Raw genomic sequence first — 20,310 nt, 5'->3', positions numbered from 1 at the left:
TGTGGATTTATGTATTTTGAGTTCTGTCAGTTTTTTCATATATTTTTCATATATTCATATATTATTAAGTGAACACACCTAATGCATTATGATATAGTCCTCTTTATCCCTTGTGATATTCCTTGTTCTGACATCTAATATGTCTGATATTAAAGCAGTCACTCCAGTTTTCTTATGATTAGTGTTTTCAAGGTACATATTTTCCATCCTTTATTTTAGTCTATATATTATTTTGTATTTAAAGTGCCTTTCTCTTGGCAGCATATAGTTGGATATTACTTTTGAAAATTCAGTGTAATATCTGCCTTTTAATTGGAATATTTATTGCATTTGTATTTAATGTAATCACCATTGTGTTTGAGTTTAACCCTACCGTCTGTGAATGATATATAAACATCATAATAGTTTTTTAGGCAGCCTGCATAAACTGTGGACTCACACTGAGTTTTCTTATCTGAAAGGATGGGTGGGAGGTACTTATTATTTAGGGGTAAAGATCTATAAAGCTCCATTTCAGGAACATTTTGGAAGTTAAATTTTCTGAAACAGGTGTTGAATGGGGCAGGAGGTAATTGGGATAACAGTCGTTTGGGAAGTTGGAACCCAATTGAGACACAAAACTTGAGGTTTCAGCAAGCTAGTAAGAAAAATGTAGGAAAAAGAAATCCAAAAATAATAATGAAAGAAATACTAACTTAACTTTTTTGTATTAACCTGATTTTATGACCCATTGCAGTTTTTTAGTAAGAGTTGATTTGTTCTAACTTTGGCATTTTCTCATCACATAGAAGAACAGAATTATTGGCTGCCCTTTCAGATAGGAAAAAGACATGCTTGCTCCAGTCTTGGTAAGACATGCATACTAAGCTGACAAACTACTAGTATCAATGACCTTCTGTAAGCTATCTGACCTTGGTGCAGTGGAAGGCATTCCAATGCCCTGACAAAATTGCAGCCTTTAGAATCAATCAGATCTGGTTTCAAATCTTGACACATCTGCTTCCTAGTCACGTGACCGTGGGGAAGTCAGATTCTTATTTGTAAACTCAGCATAATAATGCTTATTTCATAGGTGCTGAGCTGGTTGAATGTGAAGTATGTAGTGTTTCTTCCTCCCTCAAACTTGTCTCTGATTATGGAATAAAAAAGGCAGGTGTGAGTAGAGAGAACTATCATTTATTTCCATGTACTGGTCTTTCTCTGTAGTATACAAATCAACACATCCAAGAGTTAAAGAGTAAAGTCACCTATGTATTTTTTTTACTAAACAATTTCTCAATCTAAACATGCCTAATCAAGGAGTTTTATGCCTTTTACATAATTTATTCAGATTAGTCTAATAGTCGGTACCTTTCTGAGATTTACCCTATTGTAAGGGGAGAACCTTCAAACACTCAAATAGGCATAGATACACCAAACCACAAACAACAAATAAGGTCACCCAAACTTTGCCCACCTCTAACTGTAAGGGCCTCGTAGGCAATTGCTTCTTTCCCTGTGTTAAATGCTAGTAAGGTATGTACTTAGTCTCATCACTGCAGTCTTCTCTGTAAGGCACCTAAACTCCAGTAGAGATGACATTCTTCCTATTTCACTCAGGCTACCAAAAAAATGCAAAGTATTAGGATTTTTAAATTATATTAACTAGGAGAATTTAACAAAAATAAAAACATTATCACACATTCAGTGTCTTTCTACTTTAGACAAGAACAAGGGTATCACCAAGGCTTTCTCTATATACAAGATTTATTGCTCTCTGACTGAACACTCATGGTCTTTAGGTGACACTGAACCAGATAAATTAGTTCAATTTCTGTTTCTTACCTGTAGACTCAAGTGTGGTCTTCTTTTGTGGAGGCAAGCTGGCAGGGTTATCAGAAACAAAGTAAGATGCCCAGATAAAACTGGAATTTTAGGTGAAGAATTAATAAATTAATACATATAAGTGTGTCCCAAGTATTATATGGGACATACTTATATTAAAAATTTTTATCATTTATCTGGAATTCAAATTAACTGGTGTTCTGTATTTTTGTTTGTTAAATCTGGCAACCCTAGTGGTTGGGCTTCTTGGAAAGAGAACATTCCTATGACAGTAATATTTACATATCTATGAAGCTTTAGCACAGCTATAGGTCTAAACCAAACCGGTGTGCTGTTTTTACAGACATCTCTCCATAAACCCTTTTTAGAGGCCTTGGTACATCTTACCTGTTCAGCCTTTAGAACCGTTAGAATGATGGATGATAAGATAAAATATTCTGGGAATGAAAACTACCAGGCGTTTTGCCTTTCTCTTATCCCCAGAACACAGGGAGTTAATAGTCTCTCTGAGTTGGATTATGTAGCCATTTTCTGGTGTCTAGCTCCACTATTTCCCTTTCACCTCCAACAGGTCACAGAAGGAACAAAGCCTTCTTCGCCAAGACCAAGTTCAACATTTGGCTTTTGCTAAAGATGTCACACTACTGATTTTTCATTCCTTTTGTTGAATTTTGATGTCTGACTCAGTTTCCTTAATAGGAAATGATTCCACCCACATGCAGATTCAATTTGAAACTTGTAAGGAATTCTCCCCCTTATACTGGGTATCCAGGATCACCACCAATGATCTTTTTCTCCTATGTTGTTCCCATTGCAAGGAGTATATAATCCTGAATCTTTAGATCTGCTGTATAAATTAAATTGAAAGAAGCATTTCAGCACTAAGTTCTATGATCCAGTGAATTGAAGAGGAAATAAAAACTAACATTGATGTGTGTTTCAGTTTCACTAACATATGGGATATACAAATAAACATATTGGCACATAATTTATTTTGTAAAGGTTTTTGTAATACAAAGTGTGAGTTATGAAAAGTGGTTGGCAGGTAGTTATGAACAGGGCTGACAGCTTCTCTAGGCTGATACCTTTCCTAAGTAAGGCTCTACATCTACGAGTGGCCATCCTCCTTTGGAAGCAGAAGCAATAGGGTGAGCTCGTTGAGCATGTGAGAAATTTTTGCCCAGAAGAAACGTCTGTTGTTCTTCTATATCATCCAGAAAGAGGTCCTTCCAGATATTTCAGACTGTCAGGTGTCATCTATCATTGGTTGATTTGTGGTCTTTCTTCTGCCTGCCTTTTATTTAAGATTTTAGCAAGCAGTAAAATGACCAAAAGACAAGGAAAGCAAGCAAACAAAAAGAAGAGAAGACTCAGAATTTCCACAACTAAAAAATCTGAATAATGGAATGTGGGCTTATATACTATATAGAAAAACATAGCAGATAACAAAATTATTAAAGAATTTTAGTCTTCACAGCATACTAGATACCATATAGAATATTTGTATGATGAGGTCTCTGTCTTCTGTGAATCTGCATTCTAATTTGGACCGGAGTACAGAAGAGTTTCTAATATGCTTATGAAGTCATTAGGTCAAGTATGAGGATTCCTTTGGAGCAGGAGAATTTGTTTTGAGAAATGGAGCTGGTGGTGTCCCTAATACAACCAAGGACAACAAGTGGCTGGCCATTCACTCAAGCAAAAGTGGGCTTCGCTTCACTTTGGAGTGAAGTGAAGGAAGAATGTCAGTCCTTTCTAAATACAAATGTCACCATCAGGGATCAAATTTGACTCAGACTAGTGAAGATCTTATCCTGGTCCTAGAACTTTGCAGTTTGGGATTTGGGTTGTGATACTGTTGTGTTTATGATTCTAGTTAATTGAGCTCTTACTTGGAACACAATTCATTTATTACAAACTATTGAAATTGTGTGTTTTAGAAGCATCTATGCACCATAGTCATAACACCGCCTATGTCTTCCACATGCTGCAACTTACGCAAATCCCAGGAAAGACATTCTCCTTTCCCAGGTCGTGTAGTAGTTCCTAGCATGCCAAAGCCCAGGGTTTTATTTGGACTGTATTTAAAATGCCATCAAGCTAAAGTTTGTCAAAATAATTTCTACTCTAGATATGTTTTTTTGAAATTTTCTGTTTTATGCCTTTGGGAACGCTATCTAAAATGACAGCCATGAATGTGAAAATCCACACTTTGACAAGCAGGAGAAAGCTTTTTTTTAGGAGAGTTGCCTTGTAGCAGGCTAGTCATGGATAAGTTAAGGCCAGGAATGGGTGCAAGCCCAGTCCCTTCCTCTGGCCGTCTGTGGTCACAAGGGCCTGAGGAGGAAATGAGGTTTAGAGAAGGGCATTTGGAGTGAGTGCGGAAGAAGAGAGGGGAGGACGTGAGGAGCGGCAGCCCCCCTGGGTGACTCCCTGGAAGGGCTCGGGGCTGCCGACCTCCACCATGATTCTGCAGAGGAAGACCTTGAATGGACTTGTTCCTTGGAACAGGACTTGGGGAAACAATAGGGGACAAGTTTGAAGGAGGTGGGGTTTTGCATAAGCCCTTGGATACTGAGCTGTCCCCAGTTAAATATTAATGTTACTTGGACCTCTAGTCTCCATAGGCTGGTGAGGCTGTTGGGGTCTGGGGTCAGTTGACTTACCCACAGATACCCCCAGCCATCATGGAACACCCCCCTGCATTGAACGCCTTCTGTTCTTTCCATCATTACCACCCTCCAGGGGATCTAGCAGTCCCAACTACTGCTAATTGGTGTATGAAAACAAAACAAAACAAAACAAATGCTGGCCAGGTGGGAGCCATCTTGTGATTAATGCAATTGACCCTAGGTATTTAAATCTATACTTTTAGAAATATCTGCCTGATGGTGAGAATCATCTGAGATACTTGTTAAAATACAAAGTCTCAGGCCCGTCTTTTGGAGATCCTAATTCAGGAGGTTAGTAGGAAGGTGAGGTGAGGGAGAGATGGGAGGTGGGAGGAAGGCTAGGACTCCGATCTGTGTTTTTAACCATCACTTCTAGTGATTCTCATGATCAAGAAAGTTTAGGGGATGTTTACTTTAGATAAGGTTAACGTAAGAAATGCCCTGGTTGGCTGCATTTTGCCTAGAGTTCGATTTCTGGGATTTGATGAATAAATACATAAGTGCTGGGGAATTCACGGCATGCCTAGCACCTAGCCGGTGTCTCCCAGCCCTCACCTACCCCTCTCCTTTTCTTTGGGTACAGCTGCTTCAATATGTTTCCATTCCACACCTTGGAGGAGCTGGTAGGTCTAATAGAACCTAAACGCATAAACCGGAACACGCAGTTCTGGCTGCTTCTCAGGACAGGAACTCTCAGTGGCAGGGCCCTTTCCCCTGGGTTGTAGAAATGCTCCGCTCTCAGGCAGCACAGATTTGCCTCTCCTCTGAAGCAGAAGGAGCTGCCATCCAGCCGGCCACGGCGGCACCTCTTTCCTTGCTCTTTTGGGCCTTAAGTGTTGTATAAGGAAGAAAACGGTCACTAGCTGAAGGGGTCTATTGTGCCTAAGCCTACGTTCCCATGACACAACCGTATAGTAACTTGCTCCACGTCAAATTCATTTATTCATTACTCATTTTAATTTCATTTTCCCTTTTAGACTATTGGGTAGGGAATGCGAATCTTATTTAATCTTTTCTCCTATAAAAACTGCTTTACCCACATGATCATTTTAGTTGCCTATTATCTTAGCTTCCTGCCATGTGTGGGCCTTTGGTATGACTAGAATTGCATGTAGTTTTCCAGATATGGATGTACCATCCATCGAGTACAAGATGGTAAGAGCGAGTCTTCCCCTCTCACCTCTCACCACTTCCCGACTCTATCCTGCATTCCCCCCGCACAGGACAGCTTCTCCAGCACTCTCGGGGGTCCCCCATGGGCCTTTTTGCTCATAGTTTATTTTTCCACTGGGGACACTGAATCCTTTCAACACATTTACATCCGTCTAACTCCCATCCCTTCTTCCCGCTTACTTGACACCTACCATCTAGAATATATGTTCCTTTTCCACATGTTGTTACGTCTAGGACAGAATTCATCGTGTCCATCAATTTATTTGTCACCCCCGTTAGACCATAAGCTTTGCATTTCCAACAGCAAAGCACAGTGCTTGGCACCTCATTGGTGTCCAGTACATATTTACTGAGAGAAAAACTGTTTATTTCTTTAACATTTTCTGATGCCACCCAACATTTATTGACTTCTTTTTTTGTGGGAACATGGGAGGAATCAGTGCCTGTAGAGAAGGCCATTGAGCTTTTTTTCTTGGCAAAGCTGAAAGCCCAGAGGCTGGAGTTTTGTAGGTACACTTTGCATGACTTCTCCTAAATATTGACACTCATCACCCAACTTTATATCAAATTATAAAGTTTTGTGAGATCCTGCTACTATTTTGTGTCATCCCTTCAGCATTTTACATTTTAAATGTCTTAGTGTTGTCTAATATCTGGGAGCTTTCTCTTGTGCTCTCTAGCAAGGCATTTACAAAACATCAGAGTCCCAGTTCTGGTTTCTTGGAAACATCATTTTGTATGCAGTAAAATGTTTCTATTTGCTTTTGTTTTTTAGCTTCTATACTCTCTGACAAAGCCACAAGGCTTTTAAGGACAGAGATCTCAAACTCATTAATAGCCATTTAGTTAAGAATGATTGCAGGAGGCCATATTTTGGGGAATTGGAATGGGAAGAAATTCTATAAATTTATACAAACTGGGACTTATACCAAATAACATTATTTGGGGAACTGTACCTTAAAAAGCAATGGATACTTTCAGAGTGTGTGTGAAAACATCTACTAAGCATGCAACCCTCCCACTCAACCAACTTTTTACAAAGGCCCGTGAGGCGCTCTGTGATCTGGCCCCTGCTACTTCTCCACCGTGTCCCCCTCACCCACTCTGTGACAGCCAAATGGGCCTCGCTGCTATTCCCCTCCTGTTCCCTCCGCCTGGATCACTTTCTACCTCTTTTCCTTCAGTCATTGATCAAATATCACCTTCTCAGTGAGTCATTCCTTGGCCACCCTATAAAAAATAACATGCCTTGTCTTGTCTTCCTCTCAAGCTTTGTTTTTCTCTAAACAAAAACACCTTACCTCCTGATGCACTTTACATCTATTTGCCCATTTGTTTTCTGTCTCCCCTGCTAGAATATAAATTCCGTGAAGGCAGAAGCTTGTCTGTGTGTGTGTTTTTTAAAACAAATCAATTTTATTGATATATATTTTATTTTTTCATTTCTCTCCCCTTCCCCCCCACCCCGCTCCCAGTTGTCTGCTCTCTGTGTCCATTCACTGTGTGTTCTTCTATGACCGCTTCTATCCTTATCAGTGGCACTGGGAATTTGTGTTTCTTTTTGTTGCATCGTCTTGTTGTGTTGGTTCTCTGTGTGTGTGGCACCATTCCTGGGCAGGCTGCACTTTCTTTCGCGCTGGGCTACTCTCCTTACGGGACGCACTCCTTGCGCATGGGGATTCCCTATGCGGGGACACCCCTGCTTGTGGCACGGCACTCCTTGCGCATCAACACTGCGCATGGGCCAGCTCCACATGGGTCAAGGAGGCCTGGGGTTTGAACCGCGGACCTCCCATGTGGTAGATGGACGCCCTATCCATTGGGCCAAGTCTGCTTCCCTTATTGTTACATATTAATAAAGCATACAATTTATCCAAAGTGTACAATCAACGGCACTTGGTGTATATATATATATATATCACATAGTTGTGCATTCATCACTTCAGGCATTATTTAAGCACTTTCATTATTTCAATAATAATAATAATTATAAACAACAAAACAGACAAACACAAACAAGAAAATGTTTCCCCTGCTGTACATAGCTGCTATTTCTGGCTATTCTTGCACAATTATTTATTTGTTTATTAAGCAGTTTTATTGAGATATAGTCACATACCATATCCAAAGTGTATAATAATGGCTTTTTTTTTTAACTGTTAAAAGGACATTTGTTGTAAAATTGTAAGATAAAATAGAAAAATCGATTGAAAGAAATTACAAATTTTAAAAGAGACTGAAAGGCAGGGTTAGATTTAATACAATCAATTATAAGGAATAGATAGTATAGCAACAAACATTTATAAGTATAAATAATAATTCTACTATAATAGAAATTAATTATACCATAATCCTAAGTTTTATATTACAGCTCTACTATTGGACATAATAATCTCTAAGGATGGAATAAATTATTGGCTTAGTTATTTAATTTCCATTTGTTCACTGCTATATTCTCAGCACCTAGATATTGTCTGACAATATGCTAGGAGGTCAATTATTATTCATTGTTGAATATTGGATTCATTTGCTCATTGAACACCATTTTTAAAATCTGCATTTTTATAAGAAATTTGAGTAGAACCTACCCAAGAATGAATAAAAAAGTTTTAGAATAATTACCCTCTAAATTACTAAATTATAGGATTCCAGACAATTTTATTATTGAGATATTTAATCTTTCATGGAATATTTTAATCCAGTGCTGTTAAGCTCTTTCAGAAGATAAGAAAAAAATGTTGATCACAATTTATTGTAGTGAAAAATGGAAAACAATGTATTTAATAATAAGGAATGGCTTACTAAGTTAATGTATATCTATACGAAATACTGTTACCATTATTAAAAATATTTAAATGGGAAAATGCTTCTGATGTACTTTTAAAAAATGCTTCTAATAGCTTTGAGATACAGTTCACATACCATACAATTCACCCATTTGAATTGTACAATTTAAAGGTTTGTATTATATTCACAGATGTGTGTAACCATCACTACAGTCAATTTTAGAACATTTTCATTACCACACACAGATTCCCCGTGCCCTTTAGCTATCACCTGTCCAACCCCCAGGCAACCCCTCCCCACTGCTGATACTAGACCACCACTAATTTATTTTCTGTCTCTATAGATTTCCTTATTCTGGACATTTCATATGAATGGAATCATATAATATTTGGTCCTTTGTGATTGCCTTCTTTCACTTAGCACAATGCTTTCAAAGTTCATCCATACTGTAGCATGTATCAGAACTTCATTCCTTTTTACAGCCAAATAATATTCCTACTTAAGTGTATAAAATAAGAATTACTCATGCAAAAATTATTTCAACTTTGTATGTATATATACACACACATACATGCACAGGCACACAGGACTGGAAAGATGCTTATCAAAATAGTCATGAAACTGTGATATAGATGGTTTACATGACCTGCCAATGTCACACACCTGTTAAGTGGAGAACTGAGAGTCAATCGAGGCTGATGACGTTCAGCCTTAGCATCTTCTGTACTGTGCCGGCCATGTTGCTCTCATCAGTCTCACCAGACCACCAGCTCCCTCCGATTTGTGAGCTTCTCCAGTGTAGGGGCCAGGTATCTGTCACCCAAACACCTAGCATTGTGTCTGGCGCATGCACCAGCTTACTGTACAGTTGTCTATTTGAATTACACTCCAATATAACTTTAGGTTATATAGGCTAATAAGTTTGGAGCTCCAGTAGGCATAAACCAGTCCTTCAGTTTTTTCAGAAAATGATATTGAGTAGGAATATGCTGTAGGCTGGTAGGCTAATATGTGGTGCTTTCTGGAATGACAATGAAGGAAGCCTACCAGTACTTTTTTTTTTTTTCTTTTCTTTTCTAGTACCGGGAATGACAGTTGACCAATGTGGGAAGAATTTAGCTAACAGGCAGATCTCCTATCATTTTCTAAATTGCTAAGTTACTTATAAGTATATTAGTGAACACCTTGGGCAGCTCTTAGATTATTACATCAGTGTATTTAAGGGTAAGTTCACATGAAAGCAACTTCCAAAGAATTACCGTTGTTAAAGTTTATTTGGGTCTTTCACCTAAATACAGTGTCAGTCAATGCAGCCCTAGACTAGAGTTTACAATCTCAGGGAAGTAGCTTACAAAATGGTCACCATTTGTTCTTCTGTTTCCTTAAGCAGCTATCTTGATATCTGAGCTGTTCTGTTTATAAACAGTCATCTAAGAAGCCAGGGAGCAAAGCAAGCCAGGTGATGGATCACCCTCAGCAGGCTGACTGCGCCTGTCGTTCTCGCTGGCTCTAATTAAAAGACGACTAAGTCAGGGGTCTAAGGCAAGGATGACAATAGGGCAGCAGTCCCCAAAATAGCAGCAAGGAAAATGGATGCCTTTGAATGATTGTGTGATGTCTGAATTAATGGCCAGGAAATGAGCGATTATTGCATACTTAGAGCTAGGCTGTTGTATATAGTTTGTGGTGTGCTCAAAGCTTTCTACTTGAACTTGGGGAAATGTAAGAGGAGAATTTGTTCGGTTATTGCTAGGCTCTATAGATTGCGTATCCAAGCAGTGCTTAAACTAAGGGGAAAAACACTTTCTGTTACTGCTGTTTTTGTATTGCTGTTTCTAAAATAAGTATAATTGTATGAAACTCATTTTGTAGACAGATTTAGTCACCAGCCAGTTGTTGACTGAGAGAAGCAGCTTTTATCGCCCCTGCCTCTGCTCCTTACTTATAATAATGTTAGTTGGTATTTAAATAGCTGTTTTACTGTGGAAGCTTCTAAGATCCCTTGCTTCCTTTTTAAAAAATACATTCTCATAACACTTCTATTTGGCAAGTCAGTGGCAAGCATTTTTATTTTGGCTGTGGCTGATAGGTTGAGTAGACGAAAGCATCATGCAAAAGAGGCCAGGATCCTGCGTTTGATTCCCCTGTGGGGGTGAGCCCCCCTGGGCTGCTCTCCTCACCCCCTGTTGCCATCTTGTAATGGCGTCCATTCATCATGAGCGGAAACAGGAGAAAGGGTGAGGGTGGATCAGAGCAAATCCATCACCAATACTGGAAACCCAACTGACCATGCTGACCTCCCAGACAGGGAGGCGGGAGGGCAGAGGGCAGTCGTTGTTTTATGCAAACAACAACGTGGTATGCAAATGAGGGAACTGAGGTACGGGCTCCGTTATACTGCAGGATTTTTAAAAAATTGATCATCTTAATAAACTTCAAATCTGCATTGTTTTTTCCTGCATTTCAGTCAGTTTGAACTTTTTAGACATAATCCTATGAACATGTGCTGCTGTCTAGCCTGCCTCACAGGTTCCTAATTATCTCAAAGTATTTTTTGTTCTAAATTTAATCACCTCAGATTGACTAGTTAGAAAACAGATGTCAAATGAAACCTTGCTCACATACATCTTCTCACAGAGAATGGCCTACCTTAGGAGAACCTATAGGGAATAAAGGAGAAAAAAATACCAGTACATAACTCTGACTTCAAAAGGCAGATGATTTTGGCTGAGATAGGAGATGGTATTTAACCTGGTTTTGTCTTAGCAGGACAGTTATTCTTAGAGCTGCTGAACGCCTATTACGGCTTTCTTTCGCCTTGATCAACTCTGGCTCTCTGTTTTTCCCTGTTTATGTATTTATTTTTGCTCTGAGTGGTGGCTTCCGAGAAGCCTTGCTGCTCCCAGTTCTGTGTCCTGTGCTGTCAGGTGCTGTTGGTGGCTGAGGTCCCCACCAGACATCTCGTGAGGACCAAGCCCATGACCAAGTTCAATGTAGCCTGCACTGAGAGGAGAAAATCGGCCCCGCGTTCCTCACTTCATTCTGACGCACGCTATGCCTTCCTCATAAGTGGAATGGGAAAAGAAGTCAAGGTCTGCAAATGCTATTTATACACTTCTCTAATGAGAGTGATTTGACTTCCTTGTCCAATGTTCTATTTCCACCGAGAGCCAGAGTGCTCTTTTCAGTACAGCAGACTTCAGCCTACCCCTGTGGCTTATTTCCTATTTATGAGTGTCCTCTGGGTCTGGCGTCACTTCTCCCTACCTTGGCCATCAGCGGCACCCGCATTCCCATGCACGTCTCTGAAGATGCTATTCCTAGGGACCCTCCTTTCCTGACTCCTCTGTTCTCTGCTTGGCTGGAAAGGTATCCAGCCTTATCCCAAATATTTTTCTCCATCCCCACTCTCTATACCTCCTGATAGAAAAAGCAGCCTATTACTTTTTCCAGTATTAGAAGGGTGGAGAGTAAGCACCTATCTCAGGCTCAAGAAAGTAGCATACAATCATAGAGAGCACATGGTTTGGAGCCAGACTGCTTGGATCAAACCCCAGCTCTATCACTTTCTAGCTGTGTGACTTTAGATAATTTACTTAACCTTGCTGGCCTCCATTTTTTTTTCATTTTTCAATGGGAATGATAATACAGTTATCCCTTCCAAGTCACGGGGGCTAGGGGCACCCCTGCAATCTGGAAAATCTGCATAAAATCTTTTGGCTCTCTCGTCATACCAGAGGAAAAATCTGAATTTTTTCTTTTTCTTTTATGGGGTGTTTACAATAAAATTTGGGTGTCTTTATCATAGTAAAAGATAAAATATGTTGATATGATACAATACTGTACATATATTTTATGCATTTCCAAGTTTCTAAACTCTTTCTGTGTTGTATGCTGGTCTTCACGTGACATCTGCAACTTCCCCAAAATTCCTGCAAGATTCCCATTTGAATTCTTATGCCAACCCGTGATACAGCAAAACCACTATGGAGAAAATTGCCATGTGGAAGGGGTAACTGTGTATACCTCATGGGTTTGTAGTAAGGGTCAGTCAGTTAATATTTGTAAAGTTCTTTGACCAGGCCTGGCACCAAGTAAATTCTATGTAAGTGTTACTCAAATAATGAGAAAGGTTAATTGGTGACTTCCTTCTATGTGCATCCCACCCCCTCACCTTTCCCTCCAACTGCTCTGCTTTTCTCGTAGCATGGTTCTTCTGGATGGCATGGGAAGCAGGTGTTGTCTTCCTGCAGTGCTGCCCTGGCAAAGGTGTAACTGAAATGGTTAGTGCATTTCTTCCCACAGGCTCATGCGAAAGACTCCTTGGCCCAGACGCTGAGTGGCCCTGGGAGCAGTCAGGTGTGTGTGGGAGGAGCGTGTGCATGGTGTGTGCAGCCACCGGAGTGGGTGGTTTGTGAGGTGTGTGGGGGTATGGTGTTAAACTACAGTTTCTCAGGGTTAAAACCCACTTTGCACCAGAGACACTGAGAGACATTTAAAATGAGAGAAAATGACCTGAGAGAAACTCTGAAAAAGCATGTCTGTGAAAGAGAGGAATAATGAAGAAACAATGAAAAAGTTGCTTTTCGGAGAGAATTTAAGGACTTTAATTACTTTCTCAGCATAAACAACTCATTATATTTGTGACCTAAATAGGTCCTTAATCTTGACAAATAAACATGAAACAGCACTTGAGGACATTTTTGTCAAGGGACTGCTCCTGCAGGCCTCAAAACAGCCTGGGTGTCCCCTTCAGAACCTGTTTGGATCCCCTGGGAAATCTTCACATTCCTAATTAAATGAGGTTTTCAGCAAGTGCCAATGATTAAGATAACATAAAAATGCTCTTTTCTATTCCATTTTACTATTTACCTTTCACTTTTATTTGTCATGGGGTGCATTAGGAAACTACTTATGTATATGTTTTTTAAAAAACATTTTGAAATGGTTCATTTGCTTAAATATGTAATTTCTAAATTTTGAAAGATAAAGGTAATTCTTCAATATCCACAGACTTGGGGCCAAGTCTCTCTTGACTACTGTAACCCTCAGACCTGCTCAGTGCCTGACCCTATTAAGAGAAATTTAATAAATATTTATTGCATGTACCTGCTGAATACATGGGCAAATGCCATCTCTGTGGTATCAACAGTAAAATAGGATTCTCTTGACTCATTTTTTTTCTCTATTGAATTTCGGATATGCATAAATAGATGAATAATTAATCCTTGGTTCAGGATAAGCTCTCATCATTGTTCTGTTCTTACTGTTCACTTGTTTATGAATATACTTCTTATGAAGTAATAAGTATTCATGACCTTCCAAAACCAAAGCTAGGATTTTAGCCATAGCCTACATCTAAGCTGTGGTTCTCCCTCTCCCATCTCCTTGGCTCCCCAGCCTGGGCCACCATCATCCAGAATCCTGTGATGAGGCATCATCTGCAGCCTCTCTCTTGGAATGGCAGGTGGCAAAGAAAAATGCCCATGTTACAAACAACTGGCCCAGAAATTTCTGAAACAAATCCATTTACAATATCGAGCCAGTCTGTATTTTATTCAGGCCAAGATGTGTCTAGTCTCATTCAACGCATCTTAGCACAAGAGGGCTTTGAAGGCCTGTGAGGAAAGGGGTACGGTGAGAAAGATTTCTGTAACTTTTGATATTAAATGTAGAGCAAAGATATGAAGAATCTACTTCTTTTTTCATTTTTTATTAGAACTGTTGTAGATTTACAGAAAAATCATGCAGAAATATTTAAAAGTAAATCTACGTTTAAAATATAGAACAAGGCACTTTGTACTAGAAAAACAGATACTGAAGCTTATGTTTGGGTAAAAGTTAGGAAAGTCTTCCACGGAGACAAATTCTCTCACTGACTATGCAATAAAGCTCTGTCCCACATCCTTCAACTATTTTCAGCTCTTGTAGTTGTTTCTACTTGTAGTTCTTCCAAATTCCTAAATTAGTGTATGCTGTTCTCTCTTGAATCATCACCTATTGCATATCTATTTTTGGCAAAGAGGTCTTATCTCTTTTATACCACCCTCCAGTTCTGGAGTAACTAGTTCCTCTGATTTTCATGGGATTTTTCTTTCTATATATTAATATGTCTTTCCATACCCTCCAGTGGTCTCTCAGTACAATTTCCCACATGGTCCATCTATTAGATACTCTTATCAGGTCCTCCACCCAACCTCTTCTTTCTGAAAACCTCTCTCCTAGGTCACTGGGTCTTCTTGCTTCAATCAGAACCAGTTGCTCTGGAGGCTCATTGTCCTGGGACTTTCCTTTGCCTCTTTCCTGCATTGGATGGAGTCCCCATTTTCTAGAAACATGTATTTTCCTCTTACTTGGTTTCTCCTTTGTTTTGAGAAAACGTCTTCAGCTAGCTGCCTGAGTAAAAAGGGCAAGAGATATATATTTTGATCATCTGTATCTCTCAAAATATCTTTATTCTGCCCTCACATTTGAATGGTAGATGACCATGCAATTCTAAATTGAAAATGGTTTTCATTGCTCTATTGCTGTTTGGGTTCCAATGTAACTTCTGAGAAACTGATGCCATTCCTACTCTTAATTCTTTGTACATGTCCTATCCCCTTAACCCCCTACCCCACACTTTGGAAGATAATAGGATCTTCTCTTTATCCCATGTGTTCTAAAATTCCAGGATGTGGATATTTTTCATTAATTATGCAATTCTGGGTATGTTTTTCTATATTATTTATTTGATAATTTTTTCCCAACCATTTTTCTCTCTTTTTTTTTTTATTTTTTATTTTTAGATCTGTTTGTCAGATATTCAATATCCTGGATTGATACTCTAATTTTCTTATATTTTCTTTCCTATAGCCTATTTTCTTGGGAGATCACCTTGACTTTGTCCTCCAATTCCTCTACTGCATGTTTTCTTTGGGCTGTTACATTTTTCTTTTAAAAAACTATTTCCTTGTTGATTGTTCCCTTTTTATAAGGTCCTCTTTCTTCTTGGATGCAGTAGTTTCTCTTACTCCCCTGAGGTTATTAATAGTGACTTTTTGGATGTTTTCTTCTGCTCACTACTTGATTCTCTTCCCTCTAAGATCTTTCCCTCCTGGCATCAGGTTTGTTGATTTAGGCTTCTGTCTTTGATGTTAGAGGATTACCTTAAATGTCTGATACTTCTTCGTAAGTTTATAATTAAGAGTGAGGCCATTTAAAAATTATTCTGTAACACTTTTTATTTTGCAAACTGGAATATTCCCTGGTTTTCTTATATGTTTGATAAAATATTCTAACAATACAGAGAAATGAAAGTTCCCTCATAATTCTACCAACTAGAGAATACTATTATTATTTAAAAATCTTGATGTTTTTATGAACTTATATACCTTTACCTTACATTATACATTTGATATACATTTATACACATTTAAGGCATGTTGCATACAATTACCTAAATGGAGTCATAACATACAGTGCTTGAAACCTGCTGTTTTCCCTATTATTAGGCCATTAGTTTGTTTCCACCTCAATACATATACTGTACCATTTTTAATGGCTATAAAATTTACTTAACCAATGGTCTATTGTTGGAAACATTTAAATTGTTTCTAATCTGTTACTACTGTAATCGTTACACTGAGCTTCACTGTATACACATCTTTGTCCACATGTCTGATTGTTCCCTTAGAAAAAAAATCCTAAAAGGAAAATTGCTGAGAAAAATATGTAAGGTATGTATTTAAGATTGCAGACTCTGTGGAAGAGGAACTTGTCAATTGGCGAATGTCACTGTAAATAGCCATTGATTTATTCCTGGGGCTTTCCACTTAGGGGCTACACTTTCTTGTTAAGGGTGTAAAAGCCTGACTTTTGCATTCTGGAAGGTGGTTGGGAGAAGAGACTGGCATCTCACTTTTTAATATGAAGATGACCAGTCGATCCTCACCCTCCCTTCCTCGTGTCCTGAATCTTTTTCTGTTTCTCCAGAGAATCTACTTTGCATCCCCTGGGCTTACAGGGTGGAAGACCCACGATAGGGTAGGGGGTGAACAACTGTTCCTTGTGTTGATTTCAACCAAGCAACCTAGGTTCACTTGGTGCTTCATTCCCACCTCTGCAGCACTTGGTGCTTCCTATTCCTGAGGCTCTCCTGGCTTTGGGGTTCAGTTGGCTTGCTTCTCCTCTGTATGTCCCTGGTAGGTACTTAGCTTTTACCTTGCACTATGACTTAAGTCAGTTACTGCCTTCCACTGTGGCTGGGGATTGCAGATGACCCTTTATTTTCATCAAAGATGAAGTTTGTACAAGGCCTAGAGCTGCAGGGTGCCTAAGAGTTACCTTCTGAGAGCCTCGTGTTGCTCAAATGTGGCCAGTCTCGAAGTCAAACTCAGCATGTAAATGTGTTGCTTTCCCCCCAGCGTGGAACATGACTCCCAGGGATGAGCCTCCCTGGCGCTGAGGGATTACTACCAAGTACCAGCTGATGATGTAACTAGAAAATGACCTTGAATAAAAGGGTCAACTCAGACCAGCAGAATATCTCAGTCTACATATAATACCAGGAGTTAAAAATGCTTTTTGACCTGAATAAAAGGGGGAAATTGAAAGGACAAATGAGTTTATATGGCTATGAGTCTCCAAAAAGAGCCGGGAGGTTATCAGAGGGGTTGCCCTTATGCACACCTGAGCAGAGTCCCAGAGACAGATAAAAGTAGATGCAACCCCAGGTACTGGTTCTTCTGAGGGCTGCAGAGACCCACAGGTTCTATGGTCATGGCAGATGGAGTTCAGTGCCATGTCAGTTGGCCCTACTTTGGAGTTAGTGTTTCTGTGTGATGGAGCTGGACTCAGATGTGATCTTTGTCCACAAGCCTCTCCTGTTACTTTTACTGGAACTGTAGTTGGTGCTGGGGTTTAATGTATACCCAGGGGACCTGAATCTCTGGACTGACCATGTGATAGCCAGGTCCTGGGCCTCAACAGACTTGCAGTTCCTACATTCTGGTTTATTGGACTTACCCCACTCAGCTAACATGGAGGTGAAGAAGGTCAACCACCACACCAGGGAGCCAAGAGTGCCTACAACTGAAAGCAGGAGAATTGTATCCAGCATCCATGTGGAATCTAAGCCCCCTCTTGATATAGATGTGGAGTGGACACAGCCATTCTAGGGTCCACAGGATGGAGGAATAGAGTATGGATTAGAGCGGACTTCCTGATATTCTATTCATGAACTATTGTGATTAGTAATTGAAGAAAATGTGGCATTGTTGTGGAGAAAGTGGCCATGGTGGCTGCTGGGGGTAGGGAATGGGAGGAAGAGATGTGATGTGGGGGCGTTTTTGGGGGTTGGAGTTGTTCTGTGTGGTGCTGCAGGGACAGTTACCTGCAGGGACAGGGGGGTTGTATGTCCTCCCATGGCCCACTGGGTGGACTGTGGGAGAGTGTGAGCTATGGCATGGACCATTGACCATGAGGTGCAGCGGTGCTCAGAGATGTATTCACCAAATGCAATGAATGTCTCATGATGATGGAGAATGTTGTTGTTATGGGTGGAGGAGTGGGGTGAGGGGGGTGGGGGGTATATGGGGACCTCATATTTTTTTAATGTAACATTAAAAAAATAAATAAAGACAAAAAAAAGATGGAGTTTTTGTTTCTTGTTTCTCTTATTGTTTTAGAGGTGATTTTTCAGAAATGAAGTGGGGGAACAGAAAAATCAACACTAGAACATCTTAAAAACCAGAAAGGCACAATTAAGTATTTCACTACAATTGTGATAACTATCTCAAAGAGAAATGCTATGAGAGTTTATAACAGAGGGATCTGCCAGTGTTTAGATACTTGAGTAAGGAAGAGAAACTGGAGTCTCATGACTTCTAGGGAGGAAAGAGTTTGATTGTCACCTACAAAGAAAATTGGTTATATTGACTGTTATTAGTTCTTCCTTGAGACATTTTAAAGATAAAATGCTTTTTTTTCAAAAAAGGAAACCTTATGAGAACATGAATTTTTAAAAAGCAAAGAACATTTAAATACAATGTCCATTGGCAAAGAGAATTAGAATTCCTTAATGTAAAGGTACAGCTTTTTTTTTTTTTTTTTTGGTGGGTAGGAGGGAGTTTCTTCCTTGCTTTGAAATGTTGAGCAAGTTAGAGCTTTAAAAATAATTGTTCTAATCCTTAAATAGTAGTTTGTCTTGCCCTTTCTTCCTTTGAACTTTCTGAAACTTAGAAGCAGAATATGCATTTCTCAGTGCCCACACATCCTACTTTTGCACTAAAGAACTTTCTGGCTTGAATACTCCAGAGAGGAAACACTGACACTTAGTCAACCAAAGAAAGTTGTACTTGATATCCTGTTTGCACAGAGTCAAAAATAGCTCTTTGAAAACAGCAGATTGAAGTTGATATTAGAAGTACCCATAGTTGATAGTATCTATCTCTATACCTGGGCTAATCTCTGCAACTGTAACAGGATGCAGGATGGAACACTATCATGTCAGAGCGACTCTATTTTGCACTAATACCTATATACATATTTTACAGTGACAATTGATACGTTGATAATAAGGATTCTCACAGGACTAGCTGTGGTTTGTATTTTTGTTACAGTCCCATGGTTACTGATGAACTTTTTTTTTTAATAGGAAAAAAAAGATCAGTATGCACTAACACAAAATCCAACCTGGTAGAACTATTGTTTCATTTTTTAAAATTCTTAAATATGGCTTAATACTCTTCTCCATTTCTGTACAGCATAACACCAGGAGTGCCTGCTTAGGATCTCTATAAAGGTGATAGAGAATGCAAAGACTACCTTTTCACCCCCTTTCTTTTGTGTATTTGTATGTGTATGTGTATGTGTAATAATATATATCTGCATGTACTGGTACACACATCAATATATAATGCAATATGTATCATCAAAGAGAACACATTGATTAAAGACATATAAAAATTGGTTTCATTTGCAAACTTAAATAGTAAAAATAAAAACCTCAAAAGGAGCTGCATACCCTAAATGTGTCACATAAAACGACAAGCATATTAAAAAATGTAAATTTGCATCCAGTTTCTCTGGTCTTGTCATATCACATTGGACCCATTTACAATGGCAAAATACTAAGGTACTGCTGTGAAGAATGCATGTTTGCTTGCTCTTGGGTTTTCTGAAGCAGCAGAGCCCAAAGCAAAAGCTTGTTGCTGAGAAGCCTATCATGTAGGTATATACCAGAGATCTGACTCTTTTCACCAGGGTTAAGACATGAGGTTACACATCAACAGACAATCATTTGGACCTCAGATACATGGTGAGAACTAGAAGCTTTACATTTTAAGACATACTTCCTTTATTCAAGTAAAACAGGATTATTGGAATGATAATCCCAGGTCTAACCTGGGAACAAGGAGCTGGTTCAGACCAATAAAGCTACAAGTGACTAAGTCAAAAGTTGGTGAAGAACAGCAGTCAGGCACTATAGTGCTAAAAGCACCCAATCTGAGAACCAAATATACCCCACTACCTTAGTCAGTGTGGGGGTGATAGCAATAGACTTTAAAAACCTTCGAAGTCCATTTTGTATACTTTTCCATTGCTACTACTGGGCATAGCCTATACACTTTCTTCACTGTCACCATCTCAGCCATGCCATGACCTTGCATATCAGCTGAGTGCAAGTCCAATTTATAGTCTGACTGTGAAGCATAAACTTCAGGTTTTCAGACTTACATTTGGATCCAACGTAATTAAGTCCTTCATGCCAGAAGCTGTGTCCCATCCCTTACCGCCCCTGCTCTTCCAACCCCTCCCTCCCATATTTCTCATGAAAGGTGCTTGTAAGTCCTGTATTGAAACAGATACTCCA

This window comes from Dasypus novemcinctus, chromosome 7 (assembly GCF_030445035.2).
Source record: "Dasypus novemcinctus isolate mDasNov1 chromosome 7, mDasNov1.1.hap2, whole genome shotgun sequence".
NCBI classification, from domain to species: Eukaryota; Metazoa; Chordata; class Mammalia; order Cingulata; family Dasypodidae; genus Dasypus; species Dasypus novemcinctus.
Note: the sequence above shows the minus strand (reverse complement) of the source record.